The sequence below is a fragment of the Cyanistes caeruleus genome, chromosome 1 (assembly GCF_971803275.1).
Source record: "Cyanistes caeruleus chromosome 1, bCyaCae1.hap1.1, whole genome shotgun sequence".
NCBI classification, from domain to species: Eukaryota; Metazoa; Chordata; class Aves; order Passeriformes; family Paridae; genus Cyanistes; species Cyanistes caeruleus.
This window is the reverse complement of record NC_141701.1, coordinates 3,211,956-3,226,393: the sequence shown is the minus strand read 5'-3', so window position 1 is coordinate 3,226,393 and position 14,438 is coordinate 3,211,956. Positions and strand designations below refer to the sequence as shown.

Below are 14,438 nucleotides of genomic sequence, written 5' to 3'. Positions count from 1 at the left end.
CATTGCTCGAGGGCGTGTGGAATTTATGGTCATAGTCCTGTAATCAGATATTTTGTTATAGAGGGCTTTGCCACCATGAAAGGTCTGAATAAATCAGTATGCAGCAGAAATTGATCCTCTTACAGGCTGTTTCTGGATTCAGCTCCTGCTCTAAGAGTGTTTTCTCCCTTCTGGAACCATGCTACCAAAGCTTTTGCATGTTTGCGCTGTGGTCAGGCCTACCAAAGCTCTGCTTTAGTGCCTCTGTACAGACAGACACACACTTAGGTTTGTTTCCTGGGACAGATTTTTGTCCTGAGATACTTGAGGTACATGCTGCTGCCATTTCCCAGCCAGAAAAAAAAATAAAAATAAAAATTCTCTATCACCTGACTTAAACATCTGCAGGTTGGAAAGAATTGCTTGAAAAGGCTTTAATCAACTGCCAGGGAAGAAAGGGAAATCTGATTTTGAGTAGCTGCACTGGTGCCTTAAGTACTAAAGAGCTTCGCCTGCTAATCTCCACTTCTCAGATGTTGTTCCACAATCTGATCAGCTCCATTGAGCTGAAACAAGGGTTAATTGCTAACAAAATGCTCCACGCCTTTGTGCATACAAGGAAAGGGGCAAGGGTGAGCACCTTGATTTTTGGAGCTTAGTGCAATCTCACTATATGCAGTTGATGGTGAGGGAATTTGGTTCTTGTGTGTCCCCCAAGAATATCTGTCTGGGAAGGTGAAATTACAGCAGAGCCTCTGATTTTTATGGCAGAAATCAGGGATGGGAGGAGAGGAAAAATCTCTGTAACCTAGCAGCCTGTACAGCTGCTGCCTCCCAGGTTGTGGGTGATGTTAAATGTTTAAATGTCAATGAACCTCTCCCCTGAGCACGGCTGAGCTGTCTTGACACTTTTGCTGGGGAAGGAGCTTGGCAGTGCTGTGGTTCCTCAGTGGTCAGACACTGCCTTGCAAGTGTTCCCCAAGGCACAGCATCTTTCTAGGGAAACTCTGATGGCTCCAGGGGTGGGCTTTGGTTTAAGGAGAGTCTGTGACAAAAAACATTCTCTGCCTGGTCTGCTCTGGTGAGTGCAGCCCAAAGGAGGGTAAAACTGTGATAAGGAGCATGAGAATTATGTCCACGCGTGGGAAAGACAAATCCTGAGGAGGCCAGAGGGTCTCTGAGCTGCCCACATCTCAGTAGAATCACAGAATGCCCTGTGTTGGAAGGAAACCACAAGGAGCATCAAGTCCAGCTCCTAGAGCTGCACAGAACAACACCAAGAATCTCACATGTTCCTGATAGTGTTGTCCAAACTCTGTCAGTCTCCATGCTGTGACCTCTGAGGAAGCTGTTCTGGTTCCTGACCACACTCTGGATGGAAAATATTTCCCCTGTTCCAATCTAAACCCCTCCTGACACAGCCCCAAGCCTTTCCATCAGATCTTATCACTGGATACAGCACTGCCCTTCCAATCACCCATTTTAGCACTTCCAGGTCAGCCATGAGGGTAAGTGAAGGAATAACCAGATAGTGAATTTACGTTCGCTGCATATTCTGAATGCTTAAAAAAATGACATGAACAATGTTCAGTATTTCCTGCCCTGTGTCACTCACTGGCTCCTGCCAGCTCGGGGTTTTCAGATGTGTTACCAGGGATAGAAACGCTGTCGGGACTTTCAGAGTCTCCAGATGGAGAGGATGCTACAACCAGCAGGAGAGATGGTGACAGGCAGAAGAGCAGCAGAGCTGGGAGGGCAGGGGAGAAGCTGGGAGAGATCCCAGCAAAATGCCAGTTGGCTGGGGGATGCAGTTAAGTGGGATGAGTGGAAATACCAGGAGGGCATCCTCTGCTGTGAGAGTTGATATGATTGTAGATGTACCCAAGGCATCCCTCAGGGACTAGAAACTGTGGGAAGTGCCTGCAGGCACGGAAATGCCACTGGAAATGGGATTCTCCAGATGGGGAATCCTCAGTCTGCATATCCTCTACCAAGACCAAGGAAGATGGTGAGGCAGCTTGGAGGAGGTGATTTCCAGAGGTCCCTTCCACCTTCAAGCATCTGTGATTCTGTGGAGATGGGGCACAAGTGCTGCAGGTTTTGATGTCCTCACTGGACACAGATGCCCCCAGGAGCTGCCCCCTGGTGAGCAGGAAGCCTGCAGGGTATGTAAATGTGTCCTGGTGAAAAACTGAAGGCTGTTTTTCAGAACAAACTCCTGTGTGGGACTGTGTGACCCTTTGTGCTGCTCTCCTCAGAAGAGAGAAAATCTGATTGGGATTGAGGTCTGGGGCTGAAATCTAAGGTCTTGATGTGTTTTGAATGGAAGAAAAACTTTTTGTTATGGTGTGAGACAGGCTTACAACCCCTCAAGAAGTAGGGACTGTCCTTCCCTGTGTTGGGACAAAGGCCTGGTTTGATGTCCTATTGACTTGATCTCAGTTTTCTAGACAAAGCTCTTCTTGGCAAGTCCATGCCCCTTCCTCTCTCTGGAGCCTTACACTGATTTTTTGGCTGGGCTGTGACAAGAGGCAATGCCACAGCATCTTTGGTCAGTAATGTGCACACACCCTGCCCTAAGATGTGATGCTTATATTCTTTTACTCCCATATCACAAATTATTAATATTTTTGTGAATATCTCATTCTGCTGTTCTGGGAAAAGCCTTGGATTGTTCTGCAGTTGAGTTTTCCAGGATGTGAAAATGGGGGATGCTCCACCACAAGCTCCAACATCTCCTTCCTTCTTCTGTGGTGCTGATGGCTGGTGGGTTCCTCCCTTGCCTGGTTTGGCTTTTGACTTGTGATTAGGAGCAGTGATCTTTCTGAAAGGACCTCTAAGACCATCCTGGAGTGCCCCTGATAACATGCCAACAGCATCAGGTACAATATGGGATAAAGTGCTGGGATGGGGAAGATGGTTGGTAAAGCCAACTGTGATTCCTGGCAGCTCTTTGTGTTGGATTTGGGCTCATTTTGAAAGGTCGAACTGAAGCTCCCTTTCCCTTTCCCTTTCCCTTTCCCTTTCCCTTTCCCTTTCCCTTTCCCTTTCCCTTTCCCTTTCCCTTTCCCTTTCCCTTTCCCTTTCCCTTTCCCTTTCCCTTTCCCTTTCCCTTTCCCTTTCCCTTTCCCTTTCCCTTTCCCTTTCCCTTTCCCTTTCCCTTTCCCTTCCCCTTCCCCTTCCCCTTCCCCTTCCCCTTCCCCTTCCCCTTCCCCTTCCCCTTCCCCTTCCCCTTCCCCTTCCCCTTCCCCTTCCCCTTCCCTTCCCATGTTCATAGAAGCCCTCACCACAACTATTTCTGTTCTTCCTGGCAAGGGGAATGTGGGACAAAGCACTGACTTCTCCCAACTCCCTTCCCTTGCCCAGAAGAGCAGTGGGATGTAAATAGGACGCGGCTCTTCCCTATCCTGGAGCTGGGTCAGCGCGCTCTGCTCGCACAGGTGACAGCGCTGGGGCGTGACAGGGAGGCTGGCACAAAACACAACGGCCACCAACACCTCGGATGCGCCACGCCAGGCACGGCCGCCTTTCACGTGGACTCAAAACCCTCCCTGTAGCCTCCTGTTCTCAAAAATGCGATTTGGGAGCCGCAAGGTGCCCAGCAGGCCGTGGCGAGGTGGTTATTAAAACCCCAGCTTCCCACCTCAAATTACAACCCAATTGCTGTGTTTGTTTCCCACTTCAGGCCGTCCCTCGGAGGTTTTCCTTTAGCGCTGAGCCCTTTTGAAGTTGCTGTTGATTACAGAGCAGGCAGTGTAATCTCCCTGTGGAAGGTATTTGGAGCTGGGGGGAAGGAAATCAATCACAGCAGCGCAGGGGTCAGAACTGGGGTGGGGGATTAACGGTGCTGCCCAGCCAACCCTTCCACTCAGGGGCCCGTCCTGCTCTGGAAGTGTTGCTCTGATGGCTGCAGCTCCTTAGTCAGTCAGAGAAGAAGCATTTCAAAGAGGGTTTTAGCCCTGCAAGTTGGCTCCCAGTCTGGAAGGATGACTTTGACAGTGTAATTATTCTCTCCAGTTACTCTCATCGAGCACTGGCAGCTGGGGCTCCTCCTGAACCCTGATTTTCTCTGTGGAGACTTGTCTGGCTGTTCCCTGGGTCATCAAATGAGTGAATCATTTAAAGTTGTTATGCTTTATTTCTGTCTAAATTATTGACCAAAGGTATCTTGTGTCTCTGTACTTTTCCTGATGAGCCTTTTTGGATTTGTATCACTTGATCACTGTGGGTTGCACAACTCTGAATATGAGCATGGCCAGTTCAGAACTCCTGAGCACAGAGGCAGCTGCACAGTCTGTGGATTGAATTAAGTGGAAAGTGAACCTCTGGCAGAGCTGAGGTCAACATCTAGAGGTCTTGGGATTGTGCTTCATCTTCAGCTCAGCCCTTTTCCCCTGTGAAGCTCCTGGAGAGCTGTTATTATCTCTGAACTGTTCATATGCACCCTTTACCTCAGGAAAATTTATTTATTTATTTGGATATCAGGACTCCTGCTGGTGAGTCTTGTCTTCCAGATGTTCTTGACTTGATCCACATCAGGTCCTGGATGACTGCAGTATTTGGATTTTGCCAAATATTAACTGTAAATAGCTTTGAAATGTGCAACAGCACAAAGCCTGTCATTTTTGCATTGGTGTGATAGGCAGATCTGGGAGTTGGAGGGCACCAGCCTGGCCCAGCCCAGTGCATCATCTGCTGATTAATGGTTGTTTCCTTTTATCTCATAGAATCCGTAGTGAACTATTAGCTATAGCAAAAATCCTTCCCCATTAATAATAAAATCTCTAACACTGGTAAATATTGAAGGTGAGAGCATAACAAGGAGACCTGTGTGGATACGACACTGTTGTTGGCACCATGGTGGCTGCTAGAGGCTCTGACTGAGGTTGAGCATGGCTGTGCTCTGTAAAATCAGATTTTTTGAGACATCTTTCCTTCTTAATTCAGGAGTGGAGTTGCATTTCAACTTGGAACATCAGCGTTTCTTTCTTTTCTGGTTAATCCTTGCAAGTACTTTGCTCTTCCAGCATCTCTCGTGTGGCCAGGGGTATGAACCCCTGCAGATCTTCAATCAATGAAATATCACATCAAATATTAATTAACAACACATGTCAGGGCTCGTTCTTTGACTCAATGACTTGGTGCAACTTGCTGCCACAGAACAAAACTCCCTCTATCTCCCCACCTGTGACTTAGTCTTGATCCTGAGGTTTATTAGCAATAATCCCTGCCCTGTCTGATCCCCTGGGCAGTGCTTGGTATCTCCTGGGTAGTAAATCCATGGTGTAGATGGATTCCCCACAGAATCATGGAATATCCTGAGTTGAAAGGAGCCCACAAGGATCATGGAGTCCAGCTCCTGGGATGTTCATCAGATGGTTCCTGAGAATGGGTTCTGTCCCTGTGCAGTCCAAGGGTAAAATTGCAGGCAAAAACGCTATTATTGATTGAAATAATGCTAATAAATAATGAGTGACCAGGAGAAAAAGAAAGGCTAAAGTGAGAAGGAAGCTGCTGGCATCAAAGTGGCTCAGTGGAGTGTGGCAGCTCAGATGAGTCCCCAACATAACCTTGACCATCTGAGCTTCTTTCCTGAATCCAATCTTGCTTTTTCATATAATCACAGAATTAAAATTGTTAAAATTCAAAAAGACATCTAAGATCATCAAGTCCAGATATCAGCAGCACCACCACCACATTCACCATCATCCAACACATTTCTGAGCACTTCCAGGAATGGTGACTCCACCACCTGCATTCCATTCTGTGTCCATTCCAATATTTTACAACTTTTACCATGAAAAACAAAAATCCTAATATCCAAAGTAAACCTAATCTAAATCTTTGATTAGTGCTCATGGCTTGCAGGGCAACAGAAGTCCAGTGCACACAGGAAGAGGCAGCCAGATTTGGCAGCACTTTTTTTGTCCAAGTTTCAGTGACTTTCAGTGTCTGGGCAGGCTCTTGGCTCCTCCTTTGCACCACTTCTCAGCAGTAATGAGGTAACACACCACTGACTTCCCTGAGCATCTGCTTCATGGGGGAAGTGATTTTCCTCACTGCTGTACGACTGGAAGTGGAGCAGCCTTCAGTCCTGTGATATGTTCCAGGGGGCCCTGAGTCTCCCACAGGCTCAGAGAGCTTTTATCCACAAATACCAACCTGTAACCCAGCAGTGGCTTCAAAACCATATTTGCTTGTGAGACAAAACCTGATAATTTCTGGCCATTCAAAAGCATTCAGGAACATCCTAAATTGTGTCCTCTGGGCTAGATTACAATGTCAAGTCTTTTGTATTTCAGATTCTCCTGTATGATTATTGGAGCAGGGGGATGGAGTCACTACATCAGCGATCAAGGAGTTTCCATCCCCTTTTTCACCACCTGAAAAAAACCTGGGTTAGATGAACCCCAGGGTACTTTGTAATCCTCTCCCCGCCTTGTGCTGTATTTAGGGCTTGGTAAACTAAACAGGGATAGGACATAGATCCAAAAAATGCCCTGTTTTTGTGCAGACTGTTGAATTTTTAGAAATGTTTTAGAACATCTTCTCAGGCAGCATTCTCTCAACCCAAGACTGGTCCCAGTTCAGAAGAAAATCTGACCAGGGACTGTTCTCAACAGGGACATGAGTCACCTTCTGGCAGGGAGAGGGGTGAAATGCCCAGCTCTCATTGCCCTGTGTAGATTTTGAATCAAGCAGCAGCTCATGGGCTGAACTGGGTAGAGATGCCTGTCTGGGGGCTCCTCTCTGTGCTGTAACATCCCCCTGCCACAATGCACTTTTACAGCTCCATAGATCACTGGGTAAAAACCACATTTAATTCTATGGTAAGGTCACATTTTAGTTAAAAGGGACAGAAAGGATTTAATTTATAATCCTCTCCAACTTTATGGCTTGCATTTAGAGTTATATCTATTATGTAGTGCCAAACACGTATTATAAAAATTGATTCCCCCTTTTCTCCTCCCTAGATTTGCTGTGTCAGGCAGATTCTGATTGCCCTCCCCTTTTGCTTTAAGCCAGCAGATAGACTGAGGTGGATCTAAACGTCAGGGATGACATCTGGGACTGCAAAGTGCAAGTTTATAGGGAATGGAACTGGCCCAGATCTATTCCTGGGTGTTTGGGAAGGAACACGATCTCTGCCAGCCTGCCACAATACAGGACAGGAGGACAGAGCTGCAGTCTGCAGGGGGAAATGCAGCTCAGAGTCAGGGTGAGGTGCAAGGGGTTAGTAGGTGACCTGGTGCTGGTGTCTGAGTGTGGGTCCTGCCATGGCCATGTGACGTAGGCACATCCCTTAAATTCAACAGCAAACTCTAGGCAAGGGACATAATGTTCAGAGGAGGTCACAGCGAAGATTCAATACTTTTTTTATTCCAGGAAAGTGTTTAAACAGTTTTAAGGGAGCAGCAGTGAGATTGAAGGAGGGAAGAGAGGGAATGGGGTGACACCAAGAGGAATTACACTAAATTTACCACCACCTGATCTTTACTTGCAGCACTTGTATTCTACACCAACACTTTGACACCTTGTCACCTGTATCACACCTTAAATAAACTCAGTGGTCTCTTTGCAGAGCAGTGGACATCAGAGAGGGGCAGACAAAGAAAGCCAGCAGAAGGAATTGTTGAGATTGTTGGGAATTGTTATGAACTCCTTTGGACAGGACTGGTGTGCTCATCCCACAATTCCACGGATGCTGTGACTCGTGGCAGGAGTTGGGTAAAGCTGTCAGAGAGATGCCTTCCCTTGATTTAAAGGCTTCCAAGAGGTGATGAATGGAGCACTTAGAGGGAGATTTGAGCCTTGAGTCAGGGCTCTGACAGGAATTGGAGCATCCCTAGATCATGGTGCACTCTCTGGGAGGGCAGAAAGGAGGGGATCTGCATTCCTGGGGTAACAGTTTTCTATCTCTGTGATTAATTTGTGCTCATAACATCCCTACCAAACCCCCTGGACAAGCTGTTAACTGCCCTTTAAAGCTGAGCTGGGGAGAAATGAGCCACATTTGCCTACACACAGCCCTAGCCATGCTTGATTGAGTGACTGCAGTAAAGCCCAGGCTATAAATAAAACACACATGTTCAGGAGAACAACAGTGTTCTCCTGAGAAGAAGTCATTTGCTTCAGGACTTCAGTGAAACATCCACATTTTCAGCCTCCATTTATATTAATGAGCAAATGGTTTTAAATTGTGGGGCTCTTTTTGGATGTTGGTTTTTGTTTGATTATATATACTTTAATTTCTTTCCTTTGTTGCAACGAGAATAAGGTAACACAGGACACCCAGTTTGAAACAGCAGCGTGAACAAGGTGGCAAATTTGGACCAAAATATGTGGTAGTGGTGAGGGACAAGCATCACCTGGTTGGGATGCCAGGGGTGAAGAGGGACCCCTCATTCCTTGAGCAGGGTCACACTTCTGCTGTTCCTGAGGCTCTTTCCTGAAAGCTGCAGCCAGGCTGGGTTTAACCAGCAGTAGAACAATCTTCTCTGAGTGTTTCATGGGCTTGCATAGAGAGATCTGTGGGCTCATCTTTGCTCACTGTGCAAAGAAACAAAGCCAAAAGAAAAACAATGGAAATTATAAAACTGGAGCTTGTCAAATGTTGAGTTGCTTAGTTTTGTTTTGTGTTTGTTTGGTTTTTTTTTAATCTTGACTACAGACCATGATAAGGCTCTCTAGTGATTCAAAAATCACACACAGGTTTTATTTTAAGTGATACTTGTACTTGTTTTTTTAATATCATCTGTCTTTCATAATCACAGAACTTGAGGAATTTCGATCTGAATGTCAGGTACTACGAGAGTGGTGGAATGAGAATCTGAGGGCAGAGATATGTCAGAAAGGAGCAGGAGATTACCAAACAGTAATAAGGACTGAATACAGTCTCCATGGGGAGTGAAGGATTTGCCTCTGCATCTTTTCTTTCAGTCTCCAAGGAGCTCTGTCTCTGGAACAGCAGCATCTCAGAAACTGAAAGCAGCAGTTCACAGGGACTGAAGGTCTCTCTGGCACTGGAGCCACATTTATCAGCATCCTGGCTGAAAAAATGCAATTCAGGTTCATTGTGCATGTGAAAATTGAAAATCTGAATTTTTAACTTAAATTTGCTCAAAATTAGGCAACGCAAAAGCACCATCTATGGACTTGGAGGTGAGATTTAAACACAGGATAGAGGCTGAGTCACATCTGTGGGGAGAAAAGTCCCGAAGAACCCTTTCCTTCTGCTGTAAATAAGTGGGTTGATGCTTGGACTTGATGACCTTTTCTAACCTCAGTGATTCTATGATTCCAAATATGCTCATGGTGCCTGTGATGGGGAAAGCAATGACTGCAGGAGGAATGTGGGATTGAGAGGGAGAGACTTCATGGGATAATAAAAGCAGGAGGCCAGAGGTCACTGTACTTGAGTGTCATTTCATCATTTGGCTCAGCTTTGCCCCTTTGCAAAGATTTCTGCCACATTAAAAGGGGCAGGAGATGGTTCAGGACATTTCATTCATCTCTCCTGGGTATGTTCACCTTGACATCAAGAGGAAAGTCAGGCAGGAGAGAAGTGCACGGAGAAGAGTTTTCTGTCCCCATTTCCATGGTGTTCAACACCCCCAGAGGTTTTAGCAGGAGGCTGTGGCTCAAAGGAGGAGGAGAAAGCTCAGAAAGGGAAGAGGAGAGTCATAGAAAGGGTTGGGTTGGAAACAACTTTAAAGATCATTCTTCAGTGAGAAGGTCTGCTGGGCTTGGACAGAGTAGTTTAAAAGTGTCCCAGCTTTTAACATCATTCTGTATCCTACCAGGAGGGGGTTGCTCCTTGGGATTTGCCCTGGACCCCTAAAATCTCTGTATCCTTGAGGATCAGGCATCAGAGGTGAAGGACCCTAAATAAAAATTGAGCAGAGAAATGGAAGGAGTTTCTGCTGCCTGCAGAAGGTCATCACTGCTGTCACCTGATCCCTGAGCCATTGGAGACTTTGATGTAAGGCTAGAGCAGAAAACTTTCACTTGGCTGCTGATGAGTCACCAAACACCTGAGAGGAAACAGGGGAGGCATCTCAGGGGTAGAGAAACACAACAAATCAAAACCTCTGTTGTGTCCAGCTCTGCAGATGGGAGCAGCAGAGGGGTGTAGTTTCTACCTTTCTGCATTAAATACAGAAGGACACAACTGGAAAGCCACTTCCCAAAGGCCTTCCTAATGAAATCCACTTCAATATTAGCAGGGGGATTTCCTTCTTAATCATACAAGATTGACCGTTCAGGACAATAATCTTTCTGGTGGCTAAAATCTCAGGTATATTTATTTTTTTTTGCCAAATCAACACTGTCTATTCTCACAGCATCATTGCCCTTTAGTTTAAAGTATTTTTTTAATTCCTCTGGTGCTTCTTTCTCAGATTTTTAATTATAGTGTTTTAATTTTCTCTTAATTTTCCTTTTGCAAAGCTAAGTGCACCAGTATCCTGTGGCAAGTCTGGTCATCTTAGTGATCCTTCTTTGCAACCCTGTCTCACTGTGAATTCATGTTTCCTGAAGCTGAGCACAAAAATGGATGTAATATTTTAGTCATGGTCAAAGATAGTGTCTTTCTAATATCTGGAAACCGGGCAATATTCCCCCTCACTGTGTCCTAGATTGATACATTGCCTTTTTCACAGCGTGTTATTTGTTTTTACCCAATCTCTATCTTTATCTTCTGCTGATTTTTTTTTTTTCTGCTCCACTGAAATCTCTTTACTCTTTTTCAGCTTTTAGCTTAGGAATGTCCCCATTATCCAAACGTGACAGTGCTACTCTCATGTCACACCTGGGGAAAATAAGGCAGAGGCAAAAAAACAAAAATGACTTGACCTTCACGGTGGGGGTGGCAAAGCTTTGCCAAAAGCAAGGAGAGAGCGATTCCTTGGACACCAGGCTGCTGTTGGCATCAGGGGTTTGTCCTGCCCCGAGTTCCCCATGAAGTCAGGGTTCCAATGCCTCCCCGTGGGCACAGGCTGCCTCTTCCAGGCAGGAATTCTTATGAGGAGCCTGGTTGTTTCCCCTGCTCCTCAGCCTGCATCCCCCCCTCCCTCCTTTGCCGGGACGGGGATGAATGGGAAGAGAGAGGCTCTGAGTGGACTCTGTTCTCCAACCCCAGTCGCTGCTGAATTTCAAATAACTCCCCAAACAAAACCCAAACAAGCAGCCCCTTGTGTTCCTCTATCTCCTCTCTCTTTGGCCTTTAGTCACCAGGCTTGGCAGCAGCGCTGCTCTTCTGTGGCTCGTCACATGCGAGGCGAGGAGGATGGGCTGCTTTGTCGTCCTTCTCTTTGCTCGGGGGTCTGAAACAACAGAGCCCTTTGCCTTGTTTGCTTTGCTGGGCCAGAGGAAGGAGGAGGTTGGTGTAACCCCCTGGCAGGGTTTTTGGTGAGCAGCAAGGTGAAGGTTTGCGTGTTCAGAGGAGTGACTGCCACTGCCCAGCTTTGTCCCCTGCCTCCTTTGTGCTGGTGGGGACTGCTCTCCTCCTTCTAAGGGACAGTGGGAAGGTGTTGGGAGCTTGGGAAGAGGAAAAGGTGCTGTCCCGTGCCTGAGGACTCCTGTCCCAGAAGGATTTGACATCTGGTAGGGCTGTGCCAGCTGCAGAGATCACAGCTCAGCTTTTGTCTTCAATGCAGGTAGCAGTGAAAGGGGACAAAGGGACAAATCCAGCTGGGAGCTGTGGGTTTGTCCACAGTACTGATATCCTGAGAGATGTGGGGTGGATGCCACTCTCCTGGCAGGGGTGAGAGTGTGGTGGAGTGGGAAGGAGAAAAACACAGCTCCTCTGATCACCTCTGCACCACTGCTCCCCAAAGCTGCTGGGGCTTGGCAATCATGGAGAGAGGGCCAGGTCAATCCAAGTGATCTGAGCAGGTTTTTTAGGGTTCTCGAGATGCTGAAACACATTTTACTCATTATCCAAGATGGACATGAACTCCTTTGCCCTGCAGGGAGAGAATCTCTCCAGACAGCATGGTGGGGTCAAACACTGCAGACTAGGGCAGCTCCTTCTGATCTCTTAATTTTCAGCAAGCCAAGCCTGATAGACTGGGACAGTGTAGCATTTTCTGCCAAAAAAAAAAGAGAAGGAAAAAAAAATAAAAAAAAAGGGGATTTAGCACTATTTCTGTATCTCTTGTGTTTTAGACCAGAAAAGGCCTCTGTGCAAAGCTCACTCAAGATGCACAGTGAGTATTTGGCAGCATATTGAGGTGTTGTTTGCTCTGCTGTGCTCAGGCACAGGTCTCCTTTCAGCCCAGCTTTCCCTGGATGAGAGGGGCAGCTCATCCTGCCAGCCCTCTTGGAGAGGGCTGACTTTAAATAGCAGGACATGACCCCTTGCTTGTGACAGGGGATATTAACTCCTCACCTAAATAGGGAGAAAGAGCCTGAAGTTTATGGAAAGCCTGTTCCACTGGCCTGAGGAAAAGCCAGATGGCTTCTGCCTGTGATCTATGGACCAGAAAGAGAAGATCATTAATAGCCATGGATTGTCCATGAGGAGCAGGTTAAGGGATGGCTGATACCTTTGCAAACTCATGGGCTGGGTCAGGAGACTCTGTCTTTTGGATAGATATGAGTTTTCCTTCTGCACAGCTCATCACATCTGATTTTTTAAGTGAGAAAAACGGCATCCAAGCCACTGTGGTGGTGTTGGTCACCACTGCTGGAAGGCTCATGGGGAAAAGACACAAGCCAGGTAGAACTGGGGGGGCTGTGCTGAACTTTGGGTTAAGCACAGGAATTCTTGGATAAGAGGCAATGGCCTCATTCTGCCTGAGGACAAACTGCTTGAACATAAACTTCTCTTCTGTCTTCATATATATATGTATCTTCAAAAAAACAAAAAAAAATCAGGTTGCTTTATGAGGAATTACCTTGACTTAGTATCTTCCCAGTGTTTCTCTCAAGGTGAAGTAATAATCCCAAAAAATTCCTTGAGAAAAGTGCTTAATGGTAGTTGATTTTTGCATCTATTGCTCTGCATCCAACACTGATTTCCTGTGCTGAGCCGCTGCCTCTGTGTGATGCTCCACTGCTTTTGCAAGGATTTGGCTTTTTCCAGTTTTACTCAATACTCTGATTTTGACAGGGAGCTCCTATTAATAAATCTTCTTATATATCCCTAAATATGGTCTCTATAGCTAACTATATATATGGAATAGGGAACACCTCCAACTGGGAGTGGTGTGGAAGGAGTCTTTTACTGCTAGGCAACCACTTGGAATCCAAGGCTGCAAATTGTTACTCAGGCTGTGACAGCTCCTTAACCCCTGAGCTCTTCTGCTGCTGAAACTGGGAAACAAGAGGCATTTTGAAATGAAAGTGAATTTGTTTCAGAGAGAAAATTCAAATCCTTTCAATATGTGTGTTTTCTAATTTGATTGAGAAAAAGGAGCTGATAAGGGTAGTTGTAACAATTAATAACACACATACAACTTAATAGTATTAACAATACAGTTTTATTGTTGTTAATGTTAATAAAAACAAAACCCCTGTTAGTTTAATTCCTTCCTTCCTTCCTTCCTTCCTTCCTTCCTTCCTTCCTTCCTTCCTTCCTTCCTTCCTTCCTTCCTTCCTTCCTTCCTTCCTTCCTTCCTTCCTTCCTTCCTTCCTTCCTTCCTTCCTTCCTTCCTTCCTTCCTTCCCTCCTTCCCTCCTTCCTTCCCTCCTTCCTTCCCTCCTTCCCTCCTTCCCTCCTTCCCTCCTTCCTCTCCCTAAATCCATTACTAAAAGATTTTTACATTTTTGTGAACCATTTTTCTCATCCAGAACACGTTATCTCAGAACTAATTTTTAGCCAGTGATTTTTGCCAAACTCTCTTCACCTGTCATATATTAATGATCCCTTCACTCGAATTCTATACTAAATTATATTTGATAAAATATAGATTGTGAATCACGATCATTTCACTCATAAAGTGGTTCAGGCAAGTCCACATATAACAAGTACAGGAAGTTTTCCAAGATTTTTTAAAAATTAGATATGTTAGTTATATAATAACACTTCCAGATACAGATTTTGGGATTTTTGAAGTCTTATTTCAGATTGGGGTGTGCACATATTTCTTCACCTATTTACATATACATACATTTAATTTTGTTCCTTTTGTGAGTAGCTGATCAGAACAAAGAGTGCTGAGAAGTTGATTTAAAAAAAGGCATTTTTTCACAATGTCCCAGGGCCTGGAGGAGCTCACTATGAAGAAGGAAAATGAGAGGCAGTAAATTGCTCTTACAGCTTCAAATCTGTTGCTGGCTCCTCCTCCTCCCTCCAACCCAGGTGCACCATATTTATGAAATCTGGAGATTCTCCATCTCTAGAAGGAGTTTGCTAAGCAAAAAATATCAGGTGGTGGTAAGAGGAGAATGTCTTGGATATTAAGGAATAGGAAGATTTACAAAACATGTTAAATTCTGAAAATGGGATACTAAAAG

At 45.6% G+C, this 14,438-nt stretch overlaps 1 long non-coding RNA gene across 1 annotated transcript; it reads right to left on the bottom strand.

The window, feature by feature from the left end:
- Nucleotides 1–7,520: 7,520 nt before the first annotated feature.
- Nucleotides 7,521–13,266, bottom strand: LOC147655260 (uncharacterized). The gene is made up of 4 exons (XR_015283158.1): nucleotides 12,879–13,266; nucleotides 12,371–12,453; nucleotides 11,991–12,068; nucleotides 7,521–8,529 (listed from the first exon to the last, which is right to left on the bottom strand). It is a non-coding gene; the product is annotated as an uncharacterized LOC147655260 (long non-coding RNA).
- Nucleotides 13,267–14,438: the final 1,172 nt, after the last annotated feature.